At 41.2% G+C, this 11,650-nt stretch overlaps 2 non-coding genes and 1 pseudogene across 2 annotated transcripts; all 3 read left to right on the forward strand.

Annotated features, from left to right (window-relative positions):
* Positions 1–700: 700 nt before the first annotated feature.
* Positions 701–892, forward strand: LOC135491809 (U2 spliceosomal RNA). Its single transcript, XR_010447921.1, has one exon. It is a non-coding gene; the product is annotated as a U2 spliceosomal RNA (small nuclear RNA).
* Positions 893–6,261: 5,369 nt separating this feature from the next.
* Positions 6,262–6,451, forward strand: LOC135491802 (U2 spliceosomal RNA). Its single transcript, XR_010447915.1, has one exon. It is a non-coding gene; the product is annotated as a U2 spliceosomal RNA (small nuclear RNA).
* Positions 6,452–10,767: 4,316 nt separating this feature from the next.
* LOC135491821 (U2 spliceosomal RNA) lies at positions 10,768–10,931 on the forward strand (annotated as a pseudogene).
* The last annotated feature ends 719 nt before the right edge of the window (positions 10,932–11,650 follow it).

An 11,650-nucleotide genomic window follows, 5' to 3' on the forward strand; every position in this document is an offset into this window, starting at 1 on the left:
CCGTCAATCCTGGTCCTATCAACAGTATTAATGTCATTGGCAGTGACGTGGTCGGCTTTGTCCACCGATCACGTTACGTGACTCCTTTGAATAAGTTTTTATTCGTTTAAGTGCGCAGTTCATTTTTTTTTTCCAAAAAGCTCAGGCCTTTTCTTGCCTACCTTTAAATTATTTAAACATTGACGGCTTTAGTTTTTTAGTCGGTTGATCGTGTTAAACAATCGTGTATTCTTTTCTCATAGGTTCAATTTATGCTGCCGTAATCCTTTGAATTATCATTGTCCTTTTTATGGGCGCGCATGCGGGCCTGCCGTTGGCTGTGTCGTGCGTGCCTCGTTGTCCTTTTGACAACTTAAATCTGTTTCCTATTCTCTTTGTCTAGGGCGCGTGCCTGCGGTTTACAGCCGTGCAGGCTCGCGTCAAGCTGTAGTCTATTTCACTACTCCTTTCATTCACCGGATTTTACGGCATCATCTCGTCATCTATATGGTTAACCCCGTCATTGTCCAGTTCATCTTTTTCAACAGGAAGTCTCACTAACACTTCCTTTTTAACGCAGTGTCGCTACTAATACACTGTTTAACTTCTAGTCCCTACGTTCCCTATTTTTAATTAATTTCTATCTTTGTTAAAATGTTCCCTTATCAATTCAGCCTTAAATATTCCTCTGTATGTAAAATATATATATTCAAAATGTGCTATAAATTTTACTTACTAAAAAAAAAAAAAAAAAAAGTATCTGTTCTTATCAGCTTAATATCTGATACGCACCTCATTGAGGTGCTTCGATATTAAACTGATTTTTGGACCTCGGCGAGATGTCAGGGGCTTGCTCCGCTCTCGCAACGGGTTGGCCTGGTATTGCAGTACCTCCAGGATCGGCCCATAATAAACAAACCAACAATAGACCTTTCCCCAAATGCCCTTTCCCATTGTTAACTTCCCTTTTCCATGCCTTACCGAGCTTGGGAGGGGGAGGGGGGGTCCTGGGGCCAGGTGATTCAAATTAAACTAAATATGTATCAGAAGCTAAGCAGATCAAGAACAGATACCGGTACAGTTGTGTGTGGGCATTAAATCAAGGCAAGAGTTTGGTCGAATAACCTCGCGTCCGAGCTCTGTCTGGTGCCTAAATGGCTTCCTGGCCGCAGACGACCTCCCTGGTGACGGGAAGCCCCTGTGACGATATCGATGACGTCACCGCAGCCAGGCAGCCACGTGTCCCTGGCGACAGTGGCGACAGTGACGTCAGTGAGGGCTCAAACTGGCCTTGCTCGACGTTCAGGGCCGAATTTGGCACTCAAACCCGGGGGAAGGGGGGGGCAGCCGCCAGTCGAAAGAGCAGCGCCAGGCCTACATGAAACGCGTGTGAAAAGGTGGGCATGCTTGGAATAGTTCTCCGTCGGTTGCCGTTGGAAGATTCGCTTGGAAATAACTTGCTCACCGCCTCGATTGGCTTGTGTCGTTCCGCGCCGTGTTTGCAACCTACATTCAGACGCCCTAATCGGACGGACTCACCTCGAACTCCCAGAGCCCGCGAAGCCACTCACACGCCCAGAACAGCTTGGCCACCGCGAGACGAGGCGCGCCCTTTGACTTTCTAAGGAACTACTGTGCTGGGGGGGGGACACTCCTCGCTCCACGGACAATTTGCCTTGTCGATTCCCGAGGACACTGGCACCTGCAACGTCGTCTGCTGCCATCTGGCGTTGACCAAATCAACTACGTCACACGCAGCCGAAACGTCACGGTTTGGACAATTCACGCCGTTTGCAACACGTAGAATTTTCGAAGCCGACGCCGGCATCGCTTCTCGGCCTATTGGCTATCAATTACGAATCCATTGGCTACCCTCATATATCAGCAATGATTTTCTGGAGGATTTCTTTGGCGAATACGGGGAAGTTTTGTCGGTCGTCGAAGAGAAAACGGTAGTGGAAGAAGTTACCCTTCGTTCAGGATTAAGAGTCGTTACAATAATAGTGAGCGATCGAACGAAAGCCTGCATCCCTCATAGAGTGCAAAGTGACGATAACTTCAGCATGTTAATAACATGCAAGGGGAGACTTCCTTCATGCCTAAGGTGTAATACGTTAGGACACTCTAGGAAAGAGTGCACAGCAGACCTAGGCTGACGAACGTACGCGAACGCGGTGATGAAGAAGACAATAAACAACCCATGCTTCCCGTTACCAAACGAAAAAGAAAACGAAGATGAGCAATCGTTGGAAAACGTATCGATGGAAACAGTAAATGATGACATTGTGATACCAGTAACAACAGAGAAAGAAGAACCGCTCAAAGTTTCAGAGACAAAGAGAGTAGCCTTAAAGACCACATCATCAACGAGGATAAACCCGATATTCGAACCAGAACAAACAGAAGTACAACAAGAAGACGTAACACACGAAGAAGTTGAAATACCAGAAACACCAATTCCACCGGGCCAAGGAAATCCGACGAAAAAATTCAAGACATCATCAGTGTTCGATACAGACGAAGACGATTAACGCAATACAAATACGAAACGGACTAGAAAATGGACTATTCTTTTTGATTAACGGACACATAGTGTATGCTTTCGGACTGATATTACGGATTACAACCACCTCCACTGGCCCATGGACTATGATATTGTTTCTCCCTCGGGAGTTATTAGTAAGTATGTGTATTTATATATTAAAATGTTCTTGTATTTCTAATTTTACAGTATACCATATCAAGCAAATATCCTTATTCTCGTATTTATCTCTATATTTTGTTTTATCACATATTTAAATCATAATGTTAGATATTTCTTTTGCCAGCCTTAATTGTCGTGGTCTTTCAAGTTTTTCAAAACAGCGCTTGATTTCCAATTTTCTACTTAAATTTGACCTTGATTTTATATTTTTACAGGAAACTAATGTAGGTTCCCTTTCTTTAGCAAAAAACATCGAGGGGTATTTTTGTGCGAAAGCCTTTTGGTCTTTTTCAAGACTATAGTGATCAAATAAATGTTATTAGGGAACAGATCTCTGTTTTAAATAATAAGGAGCTTTTTGGTGTTTTTATTCGTTCCAAATGTGATTTTTTAAAAGATTCGGAGAAACCCTCCAAATATCATTTTATCAAAGAAAAAAGGCGTAGTGAAAAAAAGGTCATTGACAAACTGGTTGTTGAAGGTGAAGTTTTTACGGACACGGAGTCCATTTCTAATGCTTTTAGGTCTTTTTATTCTCAATTATTTTTTGATGAGGGTATTGACGCTGACCTCATGAATGATTTTCTTTCTAACCTTCCTCAGCTCTCGTCTTCTGACGCGGAGCTGTGTGATGGACCTATTCTTTTAGAGGAAATTCTATCTGCACTGAAGGGCATGCAGAATAATAAATCGCCCGGTTCTGATGGTTTAGGTAAGGAGTTTTATCTAGGGTTCTTTGATCTGGTAGGCCCATTGTTAGTTTCACTTTATCGTCTTATTTTTGATGAGGGCGTTTTGTCTGAGTCCCAGCGGCTCTCTTATATATCTTTGTTGTGTAAGGATCCTAACAATTCAGAGGATATCAAAAATTGGAGGCCTATATCTCTTTTGAATATTGATTACAAAATTTTGTCCAAGATTTTAACTACTCGTTTAGGCAATGTTATGCCATCTATTGTTCATATTGATCAGACGTCCGGGATCAAAGGACGATCTATCACAGATAATTTACATTTACTACGTAACATTTTTGATTTTGTCAGCCAAAAAGATATTCCCTGTGCTTGGATTAATTTGGATTTTTTAAAGGCATTCGATAGGTGTTCACATCAATTTCTTTTTGAAGCAATCACCCGTTATGGTTTTAATGACTCTTTTACGAAATGGATTCGTATTCTTTATAATAATGTTTGTTCTTCTGTTATCGTTAACAATCATATTTCTAAAACTTTTCCATATTCACGTGGGGTACGACAAGGTTGTAGTATTTCTCCTTTATTATTTGTTTTGTGTTTAGAACCGATGGCTATTAAAATACGTAAGGAAGAGGCCATTAAAGGATTGTCCCTCCCAGGCCGGCCGGGAGCAGTAAAAAATATTATGTTTGCCGATGACGTCACTGGTGTTGTTACCAGTGACCGAGGCATGGCCTCTTTCATGAATATTGTTAAACTTTTTTGCTTTGCTACTGGGTTTTCTCTCAATCTTATTAAGTCCAAAGGGTTTTTTCTTGGGAAGTGGAAGTCACGGAGCGACCACCCCTTTGGCATTTCTTGGCCGGACAGAGTAAAATTGTTGGGTTGTCTTTTTGGGTATTCAGTTTCACAAGATGATGTTTGGGGTCCTATTTTTAATAAGTTCGTCAAGGTTCTTAATTTTTCTAAATTGTCGGGTCTTACTTTAAAACAGAAATCTATGATTATTAATACGTTTGCTTGTTCGAAAATATGGTATACTGGTAGTGTGTATTTCATGTCTAAATGTTATATTGATAAATTCCAACTTGCCATTTTTAAGTTTCTCTGGCCTAGTGGCCATTTTGAGCCTTTGGCTCGGTCTACTCAATTCCTTCCATTTTTATCCGGCGGTCTCGCCATTGTAAATATAGCATTAAAATTATCAGCATTATCAATAAACCACATGTGTACTTATATTGTTAATTTTGATGCCGCCTGGCACCCTTTCACCAATTACTGGTGCGCTTTGCACTTTCAGAAATATAATAAGAATTTATGGTCGAACTCTTCTCCTCATAATTCCCTTTCATCACCTTTTTATCAAAAAGCCATTAAGAACTTTGTTCACTTAAAATCTACTTTTCCAAAATTTGATCACACCAAAGCCTCTGTTAAAACTATATATTCCTTGCTTCTCGGCACAATCACAAAGCCCCCACGATGTATTACTTTGTTTCCATCTATTAATTTTAAAAATGTATTTATAAACCTGCACGATCAGTTTATTGACCCCGCTTCACGGGACGTTTCGTACAGACTGATCGTGCAGGTATTACCCGTTAATAATCAAATATTTCAATGGTCTCGTGGCCAATATGGGCTTAGGCCTTGCTCTTTTCATTGTGGTTTCGGTCACGAGACATACCAACATTTATTCTATTATTGTACTCTTGTAAAACCATTAAAGTCTTTGCTAAGTGATTTTTTCTCTCTTTTTGATCTGAAATTAAAATTTGAACACATATACCTATTAAATATCTATGTTAAAGATCCTTTCGTAAAATCTCTCTTATTATATCTATGTACAGAGTACACGCGTACCATTTGGAGACAACGTAATTTTAAAAAGTTTGAGAAGAAAACCATCTCTTCCAACTCTCTCATTTTGTATTTTGTATCTCGTATAAATACCCGCATTCGTTGTGATTATCACAGATTTAATATTTCTAAGTTTAAAAAGTATTGGTGTCAGTATCCCGTCTTCTGCTCTGTAGAAGAAGGGGTACTGGAGCTTAAATTGTCTATATAATTATGTTAATTCAATTGTTTTCTGTTGATCAACCGTCATATAAACTCATTTGCCTTTTCTTATCCTGACCCGCAAATCATTTAACAAAATTTTAAACAGCCGTCAATCCTAAGTACTATCATTCTTATTAAATTTCATTGGCAGTGACGTGATAGGCTTTGTCCACCGATCACGTCACGTGACTCCTTTGAATCAGTTTTTCATCTTTAATTTATTCATTGCTTTCATCAAATTCAAGAAGGCTTTATCTTGCCTGCTTTTAAATTGTATAAACATTGACGGCTTTAATCTTCTTTCATTCGGTTGATCTAGTTAAACAATTGTGTATTATTATTATTTCGTATGTTCAATTTATGTTGCTGTAATCTTTCAAGTATTGTCAACTCTTTTCTATAGGCGCGCGTGCAAGCCGGTCATTGACCGTGTCGGCACGCGTGCCTCGTTGTTCCATTTTACAACATAAATAAATCTCCAATTCTCTTTGTAAAATGCGTGAGTCTGCGGTCTATTACCGTGCAGGCTCTCGCCAAGTAGTATTTCAATTTTACTACACTTTTCAATTATCCGTATTTGCAACAACATCTCGTTATGTAAATAAAATTTTAACCCGTTCTCTTCCAGTTGTTTCCCTTTTTACAGGAAAGTCAAACTAACACTTTCCTTATAAACACAGTGTCGTTATTAATACACCGTCTAAATCATTGCCCCCTTTAATAATCCTAATTGTAAATTAATTCTATCTATGTAATCCCCGTAAAAATTCAGCCTTCTGTTTCTCTGTATGTAAAATATATATATATTCAATATGTGCAATAAATTTTACTTATCAAAAAAAAAAAAAAAAAGTATCTGTTCTTATCAGCTTAATATCTGATACGCACCTCATTGAGGTGCTTCGATATTGAACTGATTTTTGGACCTCGGCGAGATGTCAGGGGCTTGCTCCGCTCTCGCCACGGGTTGGCCTGGTATTGCAGTACCTCCAGGATCGGCCCATAATAAACAAACCAACAATAGACCTTTCCCCAAATGCCCTTTCCCATTGTTAACTTCCCTTTTCCATGCCTTACCGAGCTTGGGAGGGGGAGGGGGGGGGGGGGCCTGGGGCCAGGTGATTCAAATTAAACTAAATATGTATCAGAAGCTAAGCAGATCAAGAACAGATACCGGAACAGTTGTGTGTGGGCATTAAATCAAGGCAAGAGTTTGGTCGAATAACCTCGCCTCCCAGCTAAATGGCTTCCTTGCCGCTGCACGAAGCCCTCGCAGACGACCTCCCTGGTGACGGGAAGCCCCTGTGACGACATCATCGCCGCCAGGCAGCTGCCGATAACGTCACCGCAGCCAGGCAGTCACGTGTCCCTGGCGACAGTGGCGACAGTGACGTCAGTGAGGGCTCAAACTGGCCTTGCTCGACGTTCAGGGCCGAATTTGGCACTCAAACCCAGGGGAAGGCGCCAGGCCTGCATGAAATGTGTGTGAAAAGGTGGGCACGCTTGGAATAGTTCTCCGTCGGTTGCCGTTGGAAGATTCGCTTCGAAGTAACTTGCTCACCGCCTCGATTGGCTTGTGTCGTTCCGCGCCGTGTTTGCGACCTACATTCAGACGCCCTAATCGGACGGACTCACCTCGAACTCCCAGGGCCGGCGAAGCCACTCACACGCCCAGAACAGCTTGGCCACCGCGGGACGAGGCGCGTCCTTCAACATTCTAAGGAACTACTGTGCTGGGGGGGGGACACTCCTCGCTCCACGGACAATTTGCCTTGTCGATTCCCGAGGACACTGGCACCTGCAACGTCGTCTGCTGCCATCTGGCGTTGACCAAATCAACTACGTCACACGCAGCCGAAACGTCACGGTTTGGACAATTCATGCCATTTGCAACATGTAGAATTTTTGAAGCCGACGCCGGCATAGCTTCTCAGCCTATTGGCAAAGTTTCATTAGTGTCGGAAGCCACGCCTGATTACATCAATAGGGATTACGTTTGAGAGAATAGTGAATGAGATGGAGGAAGTAGGACCTATCGAAGATGAATTCATAAATCGTGTCTAAATGTTCAGAAAAAAAAGTGGTGGTAATTTCATCAGTAGGAAAAGAATTAATGAAATTGAGAGTACATTGGTTGCCGACTTACGTATCTCACAGTTACTTAGCAAAAGTGTTTAATAAAATAGGAAAGGTGGTGGAAATAAATTCAGAAGTAGTGCAAGTGCAAAACTATACAGTGGAGACAGGAATTTGATGTGTGTCAATAAGGATACATGAACGCAACAAGGGATCAATACCACACAGGATAAGAACAGCAGATGGATATTCCATGTTGATTACACGTAGAGGACGCATGCCCTTGTGCCTAAAGTGCGACCGATTAGGACAGAAGAGGCAAGACTGCTCAGAGAACGGAAAACCAAAATCATACGCAAGTGCGGCAAAAACAAGATCAACACACGAAATGAGAGTAAAAGAACGGTTAATACCATCAAAGAGGGCAGCAGAAAGTACGTACGAAAACCCAATTTATGAAGAGAAGATCGCAAAAGAAAACGATATAGAATATGAAGAATCTTTAATATCTGCAGACGAAGATGATGAAATGCTATCGATAACAGAAGACGAAATGGAAAAGGAAAAAGAGAAGGAAGAAGAAGAAGATAAGACAGTGAAGTCAGCGAAACAAAATTTGGATTACGTAGAAACACCCCTCATGCAAACAGAGAGTGAAGAAAACACAACTTTAATGAATACACCATACGAACAGAAGATACCACCCGGCCAAAAGTCCCCATCCCATAAGAAAGCAAAAATAGAAGAAGGAAGCATATTCGATACAGATGAGGAAGAAAAAGGAACATAGAAACTGGTTAATGTTAACTCGCTTTTCGATATATGACCTGGACAATTCAAATGGACTATTCTATTGATCACTGGACTGTTGAACTGTCTTAAATGGATTACCGACTACCTGGATTCGCCCAAGGACTAAACCACTCTTTCTCCTCAGGGAGTTTCTTTCAATTAAGAGGTATGTACCTTATTTTAGTTATTTTCATAATGTATGTGTTCTGACCGGTATACCATATCTAATATTATTTTGACCTAAATTTTCTTCCTGTTTTAATGTAAAAATACAACAATGTCGTCTAATATTTCCTTTTCTAGCCTTAATTGTAGGGGTCTATCGAGCTTTTCAAAGCAAAGCCTCATTTCTAATTTTCTTCTTCAGTTTGACCTTGATTTTATATTTCTTCAAGAAACAAATGCTAGTTCTCTTTCTTTGGCAAAAAAGATTGAGAGTTTTTTTGGGGCGAAAGCCTTTTGGTCTTTTTCTTCACATAAAAGTACAGGTTCCGCTATTTCTATATTTTCTTCTGACGTTATCACTGGGAATTTTCATTATGATTTAGACGGCCGGCTTATTTATCTTGATGTAGACGTCAGAGGGTTAAAGCGCCGTCTTGTAAATATATATGCTCCCACAAATGAGGCCGAACGTAGGACATTTTTCACTTCACTCTATACTTGTTTCAATACAAGCCGTAAGCTCATTTTGGACGGCGACTTTAATTGTGTTATGTCAACCAAGTTAGATAAGGTCGGGGGGAACCCCGCCCGAAGCTTAGTTGGTTCGGACGAATTATTTTCTTTATGTCGGGATTTTTCTGTGTCAGATGTGTTTAGATCTCTTTATCCAAACTCAGTGTCCACAACGTGGCATTCAAACGCCGTACACTGTAGGTTGGATCGTTTTTATATTTCTAAGGAATTAATGAGTAGCGTCTCAAAATTCCTGGTATGCCCGACGCCATCAAATATTTCCGATCACGACCTTATTATTATGAACATCGTTCCGAGTAATACTTTTCACCTCGGGCGAAGTTATTGGAAGTGCAATAACTCTATTATTTTTTACCACAATTTTGTTAAAGGTTTTTACGATTTTTGGTCGAGGAAAATGATTTATTGGTTTATTTTGATATTAGATAGCTGGGATGTTTTAAAGACGAATATTAAACATTTTATTATACATTTTTCAAGGCGTAAAGCCAATATTTCCAAAACCGTTATTAATTCTCTAAGGAGGCAGTACTCTTTGTTACAAAAAACCTCGTTATCTTCTTCTAGTCCTCAAGACTATAGTGAACAAATAAATGTTATTAGGGAACAGATCTCTGTTTTAAATAATAAGGAGCTTTTTGGTGTTTTTATTCGTTCCAAATGTGATTTTCTAAAAGAAATTGGATTAATTTGGATTTTTAAAGGCATTCGATAGGTGTTCGCATCAATTTCTTTTCGAGGCAATCACCCGCTATGGTTTTAATGATTCTTTTACGAAATGGATTCGTATTCTTTATAATAATGTTTCTTCTTCTGTTATCGTTAACAATCATATTTCTAAATCTTTTCCATATTCACGTGGGGTACGGCAAGGTTGTAGTATTTCTCCTTTATTATTTGTTTTGTGTTTAGAACCGATGGCTATTAAAATACGTAAGGAAGAGGCCATTAAAGGATTGTCCCTCCCAGGCCGGCCGGGAGCTGTAAAAAATATTATGTTTGCCGATGACGTCACTGGGGTTGTTACAAGCGACCGAAGCATGGCCTCTTTCATGAATATTGTTAAACTTTTTTGCTTTGCTACTGGGTTTTCTCTAAATCTTATTAAGTCCAAAGGGTTTTTTCTTGGGAAGTGGAAGTCGCGGAGCGACCACCCCTTTGGCATTTCTTGGCCGGACAGGGTTAAATTACTGGGTTGTCTTTTTGGGTATACGGTTTCTTTTGATGATGTATGGGGTCCTATTTTTAATAATTTTGTCAAGGTTCTTAATTTTTCTAAATTGTCGGGTCTTACTTTAAAACAGAAATCTATGATTATTGATACGTTTGCTCGTTCGAAAATATGGTATTATACTGGTAGTGTGTATTTTATGCCCAAATGTTATATTAATAAATTCTAACTTGCCATTTTTAAGTTTCTCTGGCCTCGCGGCCATTTTGAGCCTTTGGCTCGGTCTACTCAATTCCTTCCCTTTTTATCTGGCGGTCTTGCCATTGTCAACATAGCATTAAAATTATCTGCTTCATTAATAAATCACATGTGTACTTATATTGTCAATTTTGATGCTGCCTGGCACCCTTTCACCAATTACTGGTGCGCTTTGTACTTTCAAAAATATGATAAGAATCTATGGTCAGACTCTTCCCCTCACAATTCCCTTTCATCACCTTTTCATCAGAAAGCCATTAAGGACTTTGCACACTTTAAATCTACTTATCCAAATTTTGATCACTCTAAAGCTTCTGTTAAAACAATATATTCCTTGCTTCTCGGCACAATTACAAAGCCATCACGGTGGATTACTTTGTTTCTCTTCGATATTAAACTGATTTTTGGACCTCGGCGAGATGTCAGGGGCTTGCTCCGCTCTCGCCACGGGTTGGCCTGGTATTGCAGTACCTCCAGGATCGGCCCATAAACAAACCAACAATAGACCTTTCCCCAAATGCCCTTCCCCATTGTTAACTTCCCTTTCCCATGCCTTACTGAGCTTGGGAGGGGGGGGGGGTTCTGGGGCCAGGTGATTCAAATTAAACTAAATATGTATCAGAAGCTAAGCAGATCAAGAACAGATACCGGTACTGTGGGCATTAAATCAAGGCAAGAGTTTGGTCGAATAACCTCGCGTCCGAGCTCTGTCTGGCGCCTAAATGGCTTCCTGGCCGCAGACGACCTCCCTGGTGACGGGAAGCCCCTGTGACGACATCACCGGCGCCAGGCAGCCGCCGATGACGTCACCGCAGCCAGGTAGCCACGTGTCCCTGGCGACAGTGGCGACAGTGACGTCAGTGAGGGCTCGAACTGGCCGTGCTCGACGTTCAGGGTCGAATTTGGCACTCGAACGGGGAGGGGAGGGGGGGGCACCCGCCAGTCGAAAGAGCAGCGCCAGGCCTGCATGAAACGCGTGTGAAAAGGTTGGCACGCTTGGAATAGTTCTCTGTCAGTTGCCGTTGGAAGATTCGCTTCGAAATAACTTGCTTACCGCCTCGATTGGCTTGTGTTTGCGACCTACATGCAGACGCCCTACTTGGACGGACTCACCTCGAACTCCCAGGACTACTCTAAGGAACTACTGTGCTACTGGCGTTGACCAAATCAACTACGTCACACGCAGCCGAAACGTCACGGTTTGGACAATTC

Source organism: Lineus longissimus, chromosome 7, assembly GCF_910592395.1.
Source record: "Lineus longissimus chromosome 7, tnLinLong1.2, whole genome shotgun sequence".
Classification (NCBI taxonomy): Eukaryota; Metazoa; Nemertea; class Pilidiophora; order Heteronemertea; family Lineidae; genus Lineus; species Lineus longissimus.